The sequence below is a fragment of the Rhinopithecus bieti genome, unplaced genomic scaffold (assembly GCF_001698545.2).
Source record: "Rhinopithecus bieti isolate Rb0 unplaced genomic scaffold, ASM169854v2 scaffold_26546, whole genome shotgun sequence".
In the NCBI taxonomy this organism is placed as follows: domain Eukaryota; kingdom Metazoa; phylum Chordata; class Mammalia; order Primates; family Cercopithecidae; genus Rhinopithecus; species Rhinopithecus bieti.
In genome coordinates this window covers 1,449,245-1,454,846 of record NW_016812367.1, presented here as the reverse complement: position 1 = coordinate 1,454,846, position 5,602 = coordinate 1,449,245, and the positions used below count along the sequence as shown (strand labels likewise).

General features: G+C 43.4%; 1 protein-coding gene across 5 annotated transcripts in view; it reads left to right on the top strand.

Annotated features, from left to right (window-relative positions):
* The window catches only part of NSD1 (nuclear receptor binding SET domain protein 1), a 177,671-nt gene that overhangs the window by 9,641 nt on the left and 162,428 nt on the right, over nucleotides 1–5,602 (top strand). The window lies entirely within an intron of this gene.

Genomic DNA, 5,602 nt, shown 5'->3' with positions numbered 1-5,602 from the left:
TTTTTTTTTTTTTTTTTTTTTTTAAGATGGGTTCTTGCTCTGTTGCCCAGGCTGGAGTGCAGTGGCGTGATCTCAGCTCACTGCAACCTCCCCGACCCGGGTTCAAGTGATTCTTGTGCCTCAGCCTCCCAAGTAGCTGGGATTGCAGGCGCCCTCCACCATGCCTGGCTAATTTTTGTATTTTTAGTGGAGACAAGGTTTCACCATGTTGGCCAGGCTGGTCTCGAACCCCTGACCTCAAGTGATCCACCTGCCTCAGCCTTTCAAAGTGCTGGAATTACAGGTGTGAGCCACCACGACCTGCATACCACTTTTTAAATAGTCCTTTTTTGAGTGCTTATTCTCTTTTTCTTCCTCTTTCTCTGCAGTCTCATCCGCTTTCATTGATTCTGCTGCTACTCCACTCTGTGATACTCTCTTCTGAACTGACTTCAAACCAAGAAATTCTAATTGTCAACTGAGCTGCTCCTCTACCTTGTGTCATATTCACCTAAAATGTAATATTACTTCCTTTTTTATTTTTCCTTTGGACAGGGTCTTTCTCTGTCACCCAGGCTGGAGTGCAGTGGTGCCATCTCCGCTCACTGCAATCTCTGCCTTCTGAGTTCAAGTGATTCTCCTGCCTCAGCCTCCTAAGCAGCTGGGACTACAGGCGCCCACCACCATGCCTGGCTAATTTTTGTATTTTTAGTAGAAACAGGGCTTTGCCATGTTGGCAATGCTGGTCTCAAACTCCTGACCTCAAGTGATCCGCTTGCCTCCGCCTCCCGAAGTGCTGGGATTACAGGCATGAGCCACTGAGCCCAGCCTATTATTTTCATTTTGAACCCATCTCTTTTATTGCCAAATACTTACTTACTTCTGTGTTCATAATGACGTCATTATCCTGTTCTTCTGAAAGCTGGAAACCTTGCAGTCACTTATTCATTTAAATGATTAAAATACAATTGAATACCTCTTGAGCCAGGCACTGCCGGTATAATAAAAACTAAAAAAATTTTAAAAAGGAAAGAGATAGTCTGCTTTTAAAGAACTTCACTGTGTGGCAAAAACTAGCGTAAACAATGACAATACAGAATACTAAGTGGTCTGGTAGGTGTTATGTATGCAATACTTTGGGAGTGTGAAGGAAGGCATGCCTAGAATAATCAGGGAGGACTTCACAGAGTGGTTATTTATAGTTTGAGCAGAGACATACCAGTAAGAGGGAATAGCATATGTAAGTGGCCAGAAATCCTTGGCTAGCTATCTGGGAAGAGTGGGGTTGTCAGGAGATAAAGATATATAGATAGGCTTATATGCCGTGCTGTATAGTTAAATGTTTTTACTATTACAAAATTTTACAGATGCCCTCAGATTCTCTATTTATTTTTCTATGACATCTTTATTGTTGGTCTTCATTTAGTCTTTCCTTCCAGTCTATCCTATATAAAATTACTTCCTACTTCCGAAGTGAGAAATATTGGGTCTCCACTTAAATTTATAACTTAAATGACGCACACCTCATTTTCTAAACAAATAAAGCCCAAATTCAGTGTCCTTTTTGATAGGATCCTGTCCTGACCTTTCCAAATCTTATGCTAGAGCCTTGTGTACCCTGAGTTCAGCCAAACTGGACTCTTAATGGTCCCTTGGTCCATACTCTCCCCTTGCTTATGCCTTTATTCTCCTGGTCTGATTCATCTTTGCATCTTAACAGCATGTATCATGGTGCCTTCTTTTTACTGGGGACATATCGAGTTAATGAATGAATCATGCTATTACAGAGGTACAGTTTGGGAAGGGGAGTGAGTACATTTTAGCTAGGAAGGTTATAAGTGGATTGTCAGCCTTCATCATTTTCAGTGGACCAGATTTCTAAAACTTTACAGGTTGGTTGGTTTTTCTTTTTTCGTTTCCTCATGTACTCAATTTCTAAGGCTTTTTGAGTTTGAGCTTCTTAATATCTCATGCATTAATTTTTTTCTCCATTCTCAACTTTCACTCTCCTAATTAAGGATAATAATTTTTTTTTTTTTGTAAGATGGTGTCTTGCTCTGTTGCACAGGTTGGAGGGCAGTGGTGCGATCTTGGCTCACTGCAATCTCCGTCTCCTGTGTTCAAGCGATTTTGCTGCCTCAGCCTCCTGAGTAGCTGGGATTACAGGTGGGGTTTCACCATGTTGGTTAGGCTGGTCTTGAACTGCTGACCTTGTGATCCGCCTGCCTCAGCCTCCCAAAGTGCTGGGATTACAGGCATGAGCCACTGCACCCGGCCAAGGATAATAAATTATAATGGTTTTAGGCTGGACATCTCTGAGTGCATACTGCACTATCTCTTTAGTGGAAGAAGTCCCTTAATGTCTCTGAAGGGACATTAAGTTCTCAGTTCTAAATTATGGCTAGTACCTGCCTCAGAGGGTTGTTGAGTCTACGACACAAGATATTTTTTTTTTTTTGAGACAGAGTCTCACTCTAGTGCCCAGGCAGGAGTGCAAAATGGCATGATCTTGGCTCACTGCAACCTCCACCTCCTGGGTTCAAGTTGATTCTCCTGCCCTAGCCTCCCAAGTAGCTTGGGTTATAGGCGTGCACCACCACACCGGGCTAATACTGTATTTTTAGTGGAGATGGGGTTTCGCCATGTTCCGCCAGGCTGGTCGAACTCCTGACCTCAGGTGATCGACCCACCTCGGCCTCCCAAAGTGCTAGGATTATACAGGCCTGAGCCATCCCTCCTGGCCATGACACAAGATAATTTATATGAAGTAATACAGTGCTAGTCCTGAAGTAGGTACGCTGTAAGTGATGCCTACTGCTGCATGCCAAGAGCCAAATGTACATTTGAAAGAGTTGTGAATTTCGAGAAAGATATTTTTGAGTTTTTTTTTCTTTCTGAGACAGGGTCTCACACTTTCGCCCAGGCTAGAGTGCAGTGGCGTGACCATGGCTCCTGGCTGGGCCGAGGTGATCCGCCGCCCTCAGCCTCCCAAGGTGTTGGGATTACGGGCATGAGCCCATTGCGTTTGGCTGAGTTTTGTTTTTTTCCTCTATTTTCCAAACTTATTTAATTAGTAAGATGAAGACATTAACTGCTGTTTACAGTTTCCATTTTTAATTAATAATCAGGAGCATTTGTATTTTTGTTTGATAATCAGAATAATTTAATTTGTGCAATAGGATCAATAGCTTTCTGTATTCCAACTGTTAAGTGGTGTAAGTTTATTACATTGTCGCTTTTTGCAGGTTGTCCTTTGTCCTAGATAGAAATGTTTAATTTCTTCTTCCTGGTTTTCAGGAGAGCCCATTGAAAGGAGATCCAATCTCTGAAATTTAGTGGTAGGATAATAACAATTGAACAGTTATTTCTGAATCTAATTTAAATAATCTCAATTGTAGCCTTTTAAAGCAATTCCTATGAACCTTTTTGAATTTAGAAAAGTCATACTTGGCCGGGCACGGTGGTTCACATCTATAATCCCAGCACTTTGGGAGGCTGAGGCAGGTGGATTATCTGAGGTCAGGAGTTCAAGACCAGCCTGGCCAACGTGGTGAAACCCTGTCTCTACTGAAAATACAAAAAAAATTAGCCGGGTGTGGTGGCACGTGCCTGTAGTTCCAGCTACTCAGGAGACTGAGGCAGGAGGATCACTTGAATCCGGGAGGCAGAGGTTGCAGTGAGCTGAGATTGTGCCACTGCACTCCAGTCTGGGTTACAGAGTGAGACTTCGTCTCAAAAAAAAGAAAAGGCAAACTTAGAAGTGGAATATAAAAATACCTTGATTTTTGTCACTTTTCATATGCTCCCTCATTTATACTCTTAATATTCTATTAGAAATTGTCTCTTCTCTCCACACACCCCTTTTTTTCCCTTTTGGTTAATATGTTAAGACATCTTTTCATAGAAACATGTAACAAGTTTTTTTTTTTTGAGGTCAGCATCTTGTTCTGTTGCTCAGGCTGGAGTACACAACTCACTGCACCCTAGACCTCCTGTGTTAAAGTGATTCTCCTACTTCAGCCTCATGAGTAGTTGGGACTACAGGGCCATGCCACCACACCTGGCTAGTTAAAGAAAAAATTATTTGGTAGAGACAGGGTCTTGCTATGTTGCCCAGGCTGGTCTTGAATTTCTGGCTTCAAGCAATTCTACTCTGCATTAGCCACCTCAGCTGCGAATATTTTCTTATTATGAAATTTTTGTTTAGATAAATGTTGATTCGCATGCAATTGTAACAAATTCCATATCCAGGCTGGGCGTGGTGGCTCACGTGTGTAATCCCAGCACTTTGGGAGGCTGAGGCAGATCACCTGAGGTCGGGAGTTCGAGACCAGCCTGACCAACATGGAGAAACCCCGTCTCAACTAAAAATACAAAACTAACTGGGCGTGGTGGCGCATGCCTGTAATCCCAGCTGCTCGGGAGGCTGAGGCAGGAGAATCACTTGAACGCGGGAGGTGGGGGTTGTGGTGAGCCAAGATGGTGCCATTGCACTCCGGCCTAGGCTACAAGAGCAAAACTCCATCTCAAAAAAGAAAAAAAAAACCCAAAATAAGGAAATTCCATGGCCTAGGCACAGTGACTCATGCCTGTAATCCCAGTGTTTTGGAAAGCTGAGGTTGGAGGATTGCTTGAGCCCAGGAGTTTGAGGCTACAGTGAAGTAGGATTGTGCCACTGCACTCTACCCTAGGTGACAGAGACCCTTTCTCTTACGAAAAAGAATAGAGAGGTCCCTTGTATATTTTGCCTGGTTTTGCAATGGTAGTATTTTGCAAAAAATATCTAATACCACAGAACCAGACTATTGATGTTGATGTAATTCACTGAATTTTTTTTTTTTTTTTTTGAGACGGAGTCTCCATCTGACACCCAGGCTGGAGTGCAGTGGCTCTATTTCGGCTCACTGCAGCCTCCACCTCCCAGGTTCAAGCAATTCTCCTGCCTCAGCCTCCCGAGTAGCTGGTACTACAGGCGCATGCTATGATACCCGGGGTGTTTCACCGTGTTAGCCAGGGCGATCTCAATCTCCTGACCTCGTAATCTGCCTGCCTTGGCCTCCCAAAGTGTTGGAATTACAGGCTTGAGCCACCGTGTCCAGCCAGTCTTACTAAGGCATTGATGTTCATATAATTTATCCATCTTATTCAGATGTCCTTAAGTTTTATTTTTTTCCTTAAAAGAAATGTGTATTTCTATCAGGACATATTCTGGATGTCCCCAGTTTTTACTGGTAGTCTTTCATTGTGTGTATATTAAGTTCTATATGTTTTTAGCACCTGTGTAGATTAGTATATCCACGACTGCAGTCAAGTTTCTAAATGTTTGCTGGGTGCAGTGGCTCATGCCTGTAATCCCAGCACTTTGGGAGGCTGACGCGGCTGGATCACCTGAGGTCGGTAGTTTGAGACCAGTCTGGCCAACATGGTGAAACCCCGTGTCTAACTAAAAATTAAAAAAAAAAAAAAATTAGCTGGGTGTGGTGGTTCATGCCTGTAATCCCAGCTACTCGGGAGGCTGAGGTTGGAGAATTGCTTGAATCCAGGAGGCAGAGGTTGCAGTGAGCTGAGATCACGCCGCTGCCCTCTAGCCTGGGTGACAGAATATGTCTCTGTCTCAAAAAAA